The sequence below is a fragment of the Thalassophryne amazonica genome, chromosome 18, assembly GCF_902500255.1.
Source record: "Thalassophryne amazonica chromosome 18, fThaAma1.1, whole genome shotgun sequence".
In the NCBI taxonomy this organism is placed as follows: domain Eukaryota; kingdom Metazoa; phylum Chordata; class Actinopteri; order Batrachoidiformes; family Batrachoididae; genus Thalassophryne; species Thalassophryne amazonica.
The window spans coordinates 53,258,820-53,272,295 of NC_047120.1; the positions used below are offsets into that span (position 1 = coordinate 53,258,820).

The following is a 13,476-nucleotide window of genomic DNA, read 5'->3' on the forward strand; positions in this document are numbered from 1 at the left end:
GTGGAAAGTTGGTGAAAATCTGTTAAGTAGTTTTGACGTAATCCTCCAAATCCAACAAAGTGAAGTGTAAAAATTGAATCCTGATCCAGAATCCGGATCCGGATCACCTAACAAAATTCAGTGGAGTCTTCCATGCCCTAATATCTATCTGTGATGCAAATTTGTTGAGAATCTGTGAAGTAGTTTTGACGTAATCCTTAAAAGCCTATATAAAGTGAAATCCTGATCCAGAATCCGGATCTGGATCCGGATCATCTCCAAAAATTTAATGGAGTCTTCCAAGGCCTAACATCAATGTGTGGTGGAAGTTGGTGAAAATCTGTTAAGTAGTTTTGACGTAATCCTCAAAATCCAACAAAGTGAAGTGTAAAAATTTAAATCCTGATCCAGAATCCGGATCCGGATCACCTACAAAATTCAGTGGAGTCTTCCATGCCCTAATATCTATCTGTGATGCAAATTTGTTGAGAATCTGTGAAGTAGTTTTGACGTAATCCTTAAAAGCCTATATAAAGTGAAATCCTGATCCAGAATCCGGATCTAGATCCGGATCATCTCCAAAATTTAATGGAGTCTTCCAGGCCTAACATCAATGTGTGGGTGGAAATTTGGTGAAATCTGTTAAGTAGTTTTGACGTAATCCTCAAAATCCAACAAAGTGAAGTGTAAAAATTTAAATCCTGATCCAGAATCTGGATCCGTATCACCTACAAAATTCAGTGGAGTCTTCCATGCCCTAATATCTATCTGTGATGCAAATTTGTTGAGAATCTGTGAAGTAGTTTGACGTAATCCTTAAAAGCCTATATAAGTGAAATCCTGATTCAGAATCCGGATCTGATCCGGATCACCTCAAAATTTTATGGAGTCTTCCAAGGCCTAACATCAATGTGTGGTGGAAATTTGGTGAAAATCTGTTAAGTAGTTTGACATAATCCTCAAAATCTGCAAAGTGAGTGTAAAATTGAAATCCTGATCCAGAATCCAGATCCGGATCACCTACAAATTCAGTGGAGTCTTCCATGCCCTAATATCTATCTGTGGTGCAAATTTGCTGAGAATCTGTGAAGTAGTTTCGATGTAATCCTTAAAAGCCTATATAAAGTGAAATCCTGATTCAGAATCCGGATCTGGATCCGGATCATCTCCAAAATTTAATAGAGTCTTCCATGCCTGATACCTATCTGTGGTGAAAATTTAATCCGACTAACAGACAAAAAAAATAAAAAAAATAAACCTAACCTAACATGAAGTAGCTGAACATAAAACTGCCTGATTTTAAAGACAACTGAGTAGCTAAATGTGAAAAAAAAAATCTGTTATACGATAATTAAAAAAAAAATCTTTGATCCATGCCTTTATTGCATATCAACCTTCAAATTTAATTTAAAAGCTACAGTGTGTAGGATTTAATGTCATCTAGTGGCAGACATGGAGCCAAATACAAAAGTATTTGTATTTGAAAATACTTAAATACATTTTTCGGAGTATTTGTATTTGTATTTTCTGATTTTGAATTCAAAGTATTTGTATTTGTATTTCAATACATCGCCGATCCAAGTATTTCCAAATACTTTTCCAAATACTTTTTCAAATACTTTTCAAACTTGGGAATCTCTGTGACACCGTGTTGAATGTATATTGTGATAGTTTGATTATTACCTGTGATATTATAATAGTGAATTTGTGATAAAACATTCAATCCTTTACTTAACAATAGTATTTGGTCATGCTATTTTCACAATAAATTGTCACCGGTTTATCAGTTTTGTGTTGATTTGTTGTTTATAGTTCATAGAAAGTATTTTTGTATTTGTATTTTAAATACTCAAATATAAAGTATTTGTATTTGTATTTGAAAAAGTACAAAGTATTTGTATTTGTATTTGGAATTTGAAAATCTAAAGTATTTGTAGTTGTATTTAAATACAATGCAAAGTATTTGACCCCATGTCTGTCTAGTGGTGAGGTTTCAGTTTGCATTCTTCTGTTGCTGGCAATTATTTGGGTTCCTCTTTTTGGTTTTTCTCTTCTTTGCAAAAGGAATTCTTGCTCTCTTGCGTTCCGTTGTGAAAAGCAATAGATATGATCCTCAGTTTCAGAGAATAGAGGGTTTCAACTTGCAGCCTGCGCTAGTAACCAGGAGACAGTGATAGGGCAGCAACCCTAAGTCCTCTCTCTTTTTTCTGAAGTTTCCTGGCTGCATTGTGCTATGCCTTATTAGTGGCGTAAGTTCCTTTTGGTCTACTGTGTCAACATGGCGGAACAACATGGCGGAACAACATGGCCGCCACTGTGAGGGGGCCCCGCTCCTTTAAGAGGAAAATGCTCATTCTAATCTTATAAAAACACACTGAATTCTTTATTGCATTTCTTTTGAACCCCCCTTCATCCAACACACTGTAGTGTTAATTTACCCGAGACAGACCGGTTTCGTTTCACTTATTTTCATCAAAATGAACTAAATTGTATGTTTATCAGTACAGTTAATTAGTTGTAAACACCTGATGTCTTGATTTCTGTTTCCAGGTCAGAGCCAACATCTTCCTCAACTTTATTTAAACCCATTAACATCCAATTAATGTATCTATTTGTCTAATTGATTGTTTACGTAGCCCTAGAAGTGTCATCGCAAAATGTTTTGCATGTTGAGAGAAATGGTGCACTTGTTTATAACATTGTGTGCTAATAATTGTAGCTATATTTGTGCACAATTTAAAAATATTGTGCGCTCGGTTTACTAAATTGTGTACTCGTTTTGCCATAGTGTGTGGCAATTTGCTATGTTTTTGTGCTTGTTTTACTATTTGTGTGTGTAGTTTACTATATTGTGTGCTCATTTAACTAAATCGTGTGCTCATTTTACTAATTGTGCTCTTATTTACTAGGGGAGTTGATGGTCTAGTGTGTTGGGCTTGAGTCCAGAGGATCATGGTTCAAATCCCGCCTGACTGGAAAATCACTAAGGGCCCCTTGGCAAGGCCTTTAATCACCTATTGCTCCCGTGTGCAGTGAGCGCCTGTATGGCAGCACCCTGACATCGGGGGTGAATGTGGGCATACTTGTAAAGTGCTTTGAGCGTCTGATGCAGATGGAAAAGTGCTATATAAATGCAGACATTTACCATTTATATATGTGTGCAATTTAACGATATTGTGTGCTCATTTTACTATATTGCGTGCACACTTTACTATATTGTGTGCTTGTTTTACTAAATTTGTTCTCATTTTACTATATTGTGTGCACAACTTACTATATAGTGCACTTGTTTTACTAAATCATGTGCTTATTTTACTAACTTGTTTCCTCATTTTATTATATTGTGCGCTTGTTTTTACTAAATTGTGTTCTCACTTTACTATATTGTGTGCACAACTTACTTATTGTGTGTGCAGTTTACTAATCATGTCTTGTTTTAGACGAAATTGTGCTCTCGTTTTATGATACTGTGTGCATAATTTTACTATATTGTGCACTTGTTTACTAAATCATGTGCTCGTTTACTAAATAGTGCTCTCGTTTTACTTATTTTGTGCACAATTTACTATAGTGTGTTCCCATTTTTACTATAGTGGTGCGCTCATTACAAGTTTCTAAAATGAGCACATGAGTGAGTAAACAAGGCACGATTTATTAAAATGAGGGAAGAATTTAGTATAATGAGAGCACAATTTAGTGAACACTGTTATAGACATTGTGTGCACGATCTAGTTAATGTGGCCACATTTGTAAAACGTGCACTCATATGTCTTGACACATGCAAACACGAGCACGATTATAGTATAGTTTGAAATCTCAATCTACTAACTGCAAGTGACCCTGCTACACAGAGTAGAAGTCCGCTATAAACCGTCACCACATGGTGAACAGGCTTTAAATGGCTGTCTACATTTATCATCACTTGCCAATATGAACTGTAATGTGTATAACTGTAATGCCTATAATGTGCTCACGTTTTATTCATTCGAGGGCTCAATTAAAGAAAAACGTGCTCGCAAATGATCACTGCCAGAAAAAACAAACATCACGTTATGTGACCTCTCTCGGGTCCCGTAATTGTTGGCTGGTGAACCACAAACGAAGCTGCATTATGTTGCATTTTATTATTTATTTTCATGTTTCACCACATGAATCAATTTATGAGAATAAACATTAATCTCAGCTAGTTGTTGGTATTAATTGTATGCACTGCATCCAATAAAAGATGGGCAGTCTGAATACTGTAGCTGCGGTTGCCTTCCATGTATGTGTGTATATTATATATATATATATATAAAAGCTGTTGGATGGTGACCCTTCAGAAGAAGAGTGCGTTTTATTGACATTTAAATGTCTTTATTTCATGCCTCATTCAAGACCCACCTTCCACCGTCAAACCTTGGTTGCAAATTGCTTTTCTCTCCGGGAAGGAATGTTACACTGCTCCTCATATTAATACTCATTACATATCACCATCAGATTATTTAAAGTGTTCATGCTATAGATCTTTTCAGCGAGGTAATACAGGTTGCCATATTGGCTTCATGAAATATCATTCATCTTTGACTATTGTTTTGTGTGTGAGAAATCATGATCAGAATATTTTTGTTCAGGAAAGAATCACACAAATCTACCATATGATCAAAATAGCAACAAAATAATGCATGCAACCTTGTGTGTAACTGTCAGTATGGCAGCAGTACAAAAGGTCAGAAGATATATATATATATATATATATATATATATATATATATATATATATATATAGATATAATATATATATATATTATATATATATATATGAGGGTCTGTTAGAAAAGTATCGGACCTTTTTATTTTTTGCAATAACCTTATGGATTTGAATCACATGTGATTGCATCAGCCAAGCTTGAACCTTCGTGGACATGCGTGTGTTTTTTCACGCCTGTCGGTTGCGTCATTCGCCTGTGAGCAGGCTTTGAGTGAGCACTGGTCCAGCCCCCCTCGTCGGATTTTCATTGTGAGGAAAATGTCTGAACGGCTGGAGCAGCAATGCATCAAATTTTTCCAGAAACTGTGAGAGACAGCCAGGTGGACACCATTCGGAAAATTCAGATGGCTTTCATAGACGTTTTATGGGCATCACACAGATTAAGGAGTGTTACAGCCGGTTAAAGAAGACGGCGCACATGGCGGAGGGCGCGCCGCGCTCCGAGTGGCGATCGACAGGCTGAAACGACCAGATCATTTCCAAACTGAATGCTGTTTTTGATCCGGGACGTCGTCTGACTACTAGAGAAATGGCAGAAAAGGTGGACATCAGCACTTTTCTGGCACATTCCACTGTTAAAGGAGATTTTGTCATGAAAACAGGAGCGGAGGAATTCGCCACAGAGCCGCTAATGGCGCGGAATGAAGCACCTCGTGTTGGTCTCACAGGACATGTTGTGACATGCTCAGATCTTCGACAATTTCTCGGATACTCACTCGAATGAAAAGCCACCCAAAGCCGTCTGAATCTTCCGAATGGTGGAAGAGCTGGGCATGTCCTGTGAGACTTCCAACACGGAGGTGCTTTTTGTTTTGCGCCATTATGTGGCTCCGTCCTGATGCACGAATTCCGCCGCACGTCTTTCATTACAAAATCTCCTGTAACAGTGTAATGTGCCGAAAAAGTGCTATGTCCACCTCTCTTGCCATTTCTCTGGTAGTCAGACGACGTCCCGGATCAACACAGCCTTCACTTTGGAAATGATCTGGTCGTTTCAGCCTGTCGACGGCCGCTTAAAGCGCGGCGTGCCCTCAGCCGCTGTGGGCCGTCTTTAATCCGGTTGTAATGCTCCTTAATCTGTGTGATGCCCATAAGATCTTCACCGAAAGCCATCTGAATTTTCCGAATAGTTTCCACCTGGCTGTCTCTCACAGTTTCTGAAAAAATTTGATGCAGCAAAGCGGCAGTCGCTCAGCCATTTTCCTGACAATGAAAATCCGCCGAGGGGGCTGGACCACTCCTCCCACAAAGCGTGCTCACAGGAGAATGACGCAACCAAAAGGCGTGAAAAAACTCACGCATGCGCACGAAGGTTCAAGCTTGGCTGATGCAATCACATGTGATTCAAATCCATATGGTTTTTGCAAAAAATAAAAAGGTCCGATACTTTTCGAACAGACCTCATGTATATACATACACTCAACAAAAATATAAATGCAACACTTTTGGTTTTGCTCCCATTGTGTATGAGATGAACTCAAAGATCTAAAACTTTTTCCACATACACAATATCACCATTTCCCTCAAATATTGTTCACAAACCAGTCTAAATCTGTGATAGTGAGCACTTCTCCTTTGCTGAGATAATCCATCCACCTCACAGGTGTGCCATATCAAGATACTGATTAAACGCCATGATTAGTGCACAGGTGTGCCTTAGACTGCCCACAATAAAAGGGCCACTCTGAAAGGTGCAGTTTATCACACAGCACAATGCCACAGATGTCGCAAGATTTGAAGGAGCGTGCAATTGGCATGCTGACAGCAGGGAATGTCAACCAGAGCTGTTGCTCGTGTATTGAATGTTCATTTCTCTACCATAAGCCGTCTCCAAAGGCGTTTCAGAGAATTTGGCAGTACATCCAACCAGCCTCACAACCGCAGACCACGTGTAACCACACCAGCCCAGGACCTCCACATCCAGCATGTTCACCTCCAAGATCGTCTGAGACCACCACTCGGACAGCTGCTGAAACAATCGGTTTGCATAACCAAAGAATTTCTGCACAAACTGTCAGAAACCGTCTCAGGGAAGCTTATCTGCATGCTCGTCGTCCTCATCGGGGTCTCGACCTGACTCCAGTTCGTCGTCATAACCGACTTGAGTGGGCAAATGCTCACATTCGCTGGCGTTTGGCACTTGGAGAGGTGTTTCTCTTCACGGATGAATCCCGGTTCACAGTGTTCAGGGCAGATGGCAGACAGCGTGTGTGGCGTCGTGTGGGTGAGCGGTTTTCTGATGTCAGTGTTGTGGATCGAGTGGCCCATGGTGGCGGTGGGGTTATGGTATGGGCAGGCGTCTGTTATGGACGAAGAACACAGGTGCATTTTATTGATGGCATTTTGAATGCACAGAGATACCGTGACGAGATCCTGAGGCCCATTGTTGTGCCATACATCCAAGAACATCACCTCATGTTGCAGCAGGATAATGCACGGCAAGGATCTGTACACAATTCTTGGAAGCTGAAAATGTCCCAGTTCTTGCATGGCCGGCATACTCACAGGACATGTCACCCATTGAGCATGTTTGGGATGCACTGGACCGGCGTATACGACAGCGTGTACCAGTTCCTGCCAATATCCAGCAACTTCGCACAGCCATTGAAGAGGAGTGGACCAACATTCCACAGGCCACAATTGACAACCTGATCAACTCTATGCGAAGGAGATGTGTCGCACTGCATGAGGCAAATGGTGGTCACAACCAGATACTGACTGGTATCCCCCCCAATAAAACAAAACTGCACCTTTCAGAGTGGCCTTTTATTGTGGACAGTCTAAGGCACACCTGTGCACTAATCTGGTGTCTAATCAGCATCTTGATATGGCACACCTGTGAGGTGGGATGGATTATCTCAGCAAAGGAGAAGTGCTCACTATCACAGATTTAGACTGGTTTGTGAACAATATTTGAGGGAAATGGTGATATTGTGTATGTGGAAAAAGTTCATCTCATACAAAATGGGAGCAAAACCAAAAGTGTTGCGTTTATATTTTTGTTGAGTGTGTGTATATATATATATATATATATATATATATATATATAATATATATATATTGTGTGTGTGTGTGTGTGTGTGGTGTGTGTGTGTGTATGTCCTTTAATAACTGATTTTACAATTTCCAGCCAGAAATGCCCACAGATACACAGAGGTAGCATGACCAGGAATCAAACCCCGGGTCTACATATTGGTACTCTGACTCCTTATCCTGCTGATCTACCTGCTCTGCATTTGACAAAGCATAACTCCTTGAATGAAAAGCAGAATCCTTTGTTTTTATGTACTTCTCAAGGTTATCCACCTTTGTACTTAAAAAAAATAGATTGTTTTCATTGATGAATCAATCAGATTGATTGAGCACACTTTGAGGGTGGTCTTGCTCATCATGTTCAGGCGTCAGAGCCGGCTGTAGGAGCCGTATTCGGCGTAGCTGCGTCCTTGATGCCTGAAAGCAGAGGTTAACGCAGTGGTTGTCATGGTGACAGGGAGCCAGGCAGGGCTGTGGTAATAGTGTAATGATAAAGCTCTTCTGGATGGTGCCGCAGTAAACACAGCGCCACTTGGGTCCCGTTAAGAAAAAGTGCCGTGCGCTGCTGTGCATGCCGACATGCCGACATGCCGTAGGGCTGATATCAGCCCTGACAATCTCTCTGCGGTTATATCGATTCCATTCCCGCACCTCCTTCTCTCTTTATTACAGTCTGCGTCTCTCCTCTCGATCAGCGATGCTCACGTCATTGTCTTCTCTCCAGCACTCATCTTTTCATCCTTTTCCCCTCCATCGGTTCCCTCTTACTCATTCGTCCATCCAAATACAATTACACTCTGTATCATCAACTTGCTTTCACAGACCCCCCCCCCCCCCCCCTCTTTCCACTCCCTCTTGCTCTCTCTCCCTCTCTGTCCTTGAAATTTATGTTGATCATCTTTCCCAACCTAATTTCAGAGTCTGGAGAGATTCGGGAGTCTCCGTCGGCCTTGAAGGTCATCGGGCTGCAGCTGTGCCACACGGTGGGAATTCTGCGGATCCAGCTTTGCACCACCAGTGCGGCTCCCAGTCGTGGGTTCATCCACTAATGTGTCTCCTAATTCCAGAACCTACATGCTGCATTGAGGAGTTGGTGGGGGTGGGGGTGGGGGTGGGGGGTGGGGTTGGGTGGGGTGTCTCTCCCTCCACCTCTTTCTCTCCCTTTGTTCTATGCGCTCTCTGCCCATCTCTCACCACCACCAGTGCCGCCTCAGTGCAGCGCTCTTGCAAGCTATCTGTAATCTGTGTGTGCATGCCGGCTCACATCGCGGGTCGTGAGCAAGACCCGCACGTGCGCTCACATGCATGCATGCACACCTCTCTGCACTGTGAGGTGCTGCTTTAGATGAAGCAGCGGGAGCTCCTCGGGATGGCTCGTCATCCACAGCGTGCCTGTGTTTGATGCGCCTCTGCGTGTTTGTGATGAATTGATCGATATTGATTTGAGACCTGGTTCAGCACTGTGATCCACTCTCCTTCTCTGTCTAGGAACACTCTGTCATTTAATTACTGGAAACACAAATCGTTAATTGTTCAGTCTGTTAAAGGGGTCATTTGAGCAGGATACTTACTGATCCGCTTGCTTGTACCTGGTTGGACCCGCTTTTGCATTCAAAATTGCTTTAATTCTTCATGGTATAGATGTAAGAAGATCCTGCAAACATTCCTCAGAGATGATGACTAGACTAGCGGAATCCATGCAGATTGGAAGCTATGCAGATATTGTAGATATGAAGGAAGAATATTAATTTACCAAAGGATTTGCCTGAATATGAAAAACTGGCACTAGAGGACTAAAAGTCTTCTGCCAGAAGAAGATACTTGTTAGCACTGTATTCCATGTTGACATAATTTCACACAGTTGCACCACATTACACCACCAGTAGGCTGTGTTTTGATACAAGGCAGGATGGATCCATGCTTCCGTGTTGTTTATCCATCGGAAAGTCATAGCAGAATTTCAGACTTATCAGACCACAGACCAGTGGGGCTGTTGTTGAGTTCATGCCCGTTGTAGTCTTGGTGGCACCCAGTGCCAGTCTTCTACTGCTGTAGCTCATCTGCTTCAAGATTTAGCATGTGATGCTCTTTGGTGGTGGTGGTTCTATCAGCTTGCACCAGTCTGGCAGTTTTTGACTGACCTCTGCCACTAACAAGGTATTTTTACTCAGCTAGTCCTTCTCAGTGAGATAGCGAGTTGGGCTATTGATATATAAACTTGGGTATGATTCTGAGTCACTTCATCTGCATTGTCCCCAACCAGCTGTAAATGGGTTTCAACCTTGGTTGGGGGAAGTAACCTAGATTGGGCTGGTGCCCTCTCTTTGGGGGGTCATAGACTCTCATCCAGTTCATGCTGAGGAATCTGGTGATTATCAGCAACACCAACTTAATCTCTACATCCTAGAGATGGTTGTGCATGAAAATCCCAGTAAACCAACAATTTCTGAAATACTGAGCCTGGCAAACTTGCTTGGTTTAAACTTGAGCAGATCCTCTTGGCCCTGCCCACATGTCACATGATTGGCTGATTAGATATTTGCTTTACTGAGTAGGTGGGTCTTATAGAGTGTCTGGTGAGTGGAGATCACCAAGAGCCTTAAAACATATATTAAAAGCTTGTAGCTGAAGACACCGGATGGGCACTAAGCGACTGTGTCCTAAAAACAAAACAACAAACAAACAACAAACAAAGGAGAGGAGCTGCTGCCTGCCATGCTCAATCAGACATACGTCACAGAAGCCTAAAATGAGCATATTTAGAGGCCAATTTTGAGTTGCCCAGTAGACATTCTACATGCAGTCACATAATTGGTGGGACTTTATGGATATTTAACTTTAAACCTGATCTGTCTGGAACTGTAGATTAAAACTGATCCCCCCCCCCACACACACACACGCAGTATGTCACCTTTAACTTATTAGACACCTGATTGATTTGTTTTGTGATAAATGCAACTTGAAGTCAGGTCCGTTTTTTTCTATGTACTGCAGACTCAAAGCTGTCTTGTCTCTATGATGTTGCTTTCATGGATAACACCTGTCATTTAGCATTAGCCTTCATGCTCTGGATAGCGTTCCCTTCTCTCCTGTTTTTTGTTTACTTTTTTCCACATTTCTTTTTTATTTTTTTAAACACTTAACATCTCACCAGGCTTTCTAGGCCCTTTCGTGTTTGAAAGTCTCTTTTGTTCGACAGTGTCAGGAGAAGTCAGGATCATCAGAATGCAATGTTACGTTAGCTCATGCTCATGATGCATTTGAATTGTAGCGTTGCGTTTTGACCCACTCTGTCCCTGGCACTGTCTTTGTAATACTCCTTTTTTCCCCTCTGAACAGCTTTTTCTTTTGGATGTTTATATGCATGGATCCCCATGTCCCTGCTCTCCCTCCCACTTGTCCACCCCCTGCTGTGTCCCCACCTGTGTAGCCTACATAGACGTTATGATGGGAATGCAGTATTTTACAGCTTTTTGTGTGCAAACCTGTATGTGTGCACGTGTGCAGTATAGGAAATACAAAATCGCCATGTACGAGGTATCTTATAAAACTAACCGGCAGTTTTATAAAAAAAACAAAAAAAACCAATATGGATTTGATTGACATGCGATTACACCAATCATGCTTGAACCCTCGTGCGCATGTGTGAGTTTTTTCACGTGTGTTGGTGATGTCATTTCCCTGTGGGCAGGCCTTGAGTGAGATGTGGTCCCGCCCTCTCGGCTGAATTCCTTTGTTTCACACGCTGCTCGAGACGGCGCACGTTGCTTTATCAAAATTTTTTCTGGACCTGTGAGGAATATCCGAGTGGACACTATTCGAGAAATTCAGCTGGTTTTCGGTGAAAAGTTTAACGGCTGATGAGAGATTATGGGGTGTTTCTGTCGCTGTAAGGACTTCCCACGGAGCAGGACGTCCTGCAGCGCTCCCAGGTGCCATCGTCGGCCTGTTTCGACCTGAAAACATCCTAATTTAAGGCTTAATTCACCCAGGACATCGTGAGAGAACAGAGAAGATTCAGAAGAGGCCGGCATGAGGAATTTATGCGGACATTCCACTGTTTAAGGACATTTTTTTAATGAAAGACGTACGCGCAAATTCGCCGAGTCGTTTCCGTGACAACTCGGTGAATCTGTGTGCGCCGCGACAGGAAAAACACCTCCGTGTTGAAAATCATTTGTAAAATTCAGGCGGCTTTTGATGGCTTTCAACAAGTGAGTAACTGAGAAATTGTTTAACAGCTTGGGCATGTTCCAACTTGCCCGTTAAGGTTTCCAACGGAGGTGTTTTTCCTGTCGCGACCCCCCGCGGTCGGGTCCGGCCCGACATGCGACTCTGCCCGCACGTTCTTTCATTACATAATGTCCGTTAACAATGGAATGTCCGAATAAACTCCTCATGCCGACTTCTTCTGAAAGTTCTCTGTTCTCTGATGACTTCCTGGGTCAACAGAGCCTGAAATGTGGAAGTTTTCAACTTGAAACGGCGAGATGCTGCCGCCTTGAAGCGCAGATCGCCGTCAGGGCGCCGTGGGCCGTCCTTACGGCGACACTACCAGACCAAAATCTCTCATCAGCCGTAAAGTTTTTACCGAAAACCAGCTGAATTTATCGAATGGTGTCCACTCAGTTGTGCCTTACAGTTTTGAAAAAATTTTGATCAAACAAAGCAGCAGTCTCTGAGCCATTCATAAACAATGAAAAAATCGACGAGAGGGTGGACAACTCCTCACTCAAAGACTGCCCACAGGCGAATGACGTAACCGACAGGCGTGAAAAAGCTCTCGCATGCCCACGAGGGTTCAAGCATGTCTGATGTAATCACACGTGATTCAAATCCATATGGTTTTTGAAAAAAATAATAAGGTCGGATACTTTTCTAATAGACCTCGTATATTATTTTGCAGATGACATGCAACTGCAAACTTGGAATTTCCAACTTATAACTATAGCAAAAAAAATCATGTACTCTAAATCATGTACCCTTAGGTAGGGTGACCAAGCGTCCTGTTTTCCCAGGACATGTCCTGTTTTCACATCCTGTCCTGGCTGTCCTGTTTCTTTTTTTTTTTTTTTTTTTAGAAAGTAATGACAATTTCCTGGTTTTCATTGTTTTTCATTGGGCCATTAAATTGACCGGCATTCAGGAGCTACTAATCACCGTAATTATTCACCTTATTCAGCCCCGCCCACTTTTACAACAGAGGCATTTCCGTTTTGTCTTAGGACTTCCGCTGAGCGGTGTTTTCAATATAGAGCAATGGAAGATATTACATGAGTAGAAACAAAAACCTTTTTGAAAAGCTCAAAGGGATGGACTCTGGCTCACCCACGGGTCATAACAGAGTGGGAAGATGACATGAAAAAGTGGCCCTCGATTATTTTTAACTACTTTGTGTTGTCACTCTGCGTGGACGGTTTGGCTACAAGGAACTATGAGCTCCGGAGCTCGTATAAAAGCACAATCAAGTTAAAATACTACCAGACAAGTAGTATCACCGTAATGCCAAGATTACGTAAGGTAATATACGTATGGTATTATTTCATCCAGTGCTTGGTTGTATGAAACGCCAGAAAATGAGTAAATAAGATAGCAGCTAACGCTACAAACACAGCTTACCCGTTTATCTCACTAGCATCTGCCGTGGCTTCTTCAACAGAGTGTTATAGTCCAATCATTTCTCTGGGTAAAGATCCAGTGGTGTGGGTTTTTTT

At 42.0% G+C, this 13,476-nt stretch overlaps 1 protein-coding gene across 9 annotated transcripts in view; it reads left to right on the forward strand.

Moving 5' to 3' along the window:
- The window catches only part of LOC117530735 (potassium voltage-gated channel subfamily C member 1-like), a 121,389-nt gene that overhangs the window by 35,010 nt on the left and 72,903 nt on the right, over positions 1-13,476 (forward strand). The window lies entirely within an intron of this gene.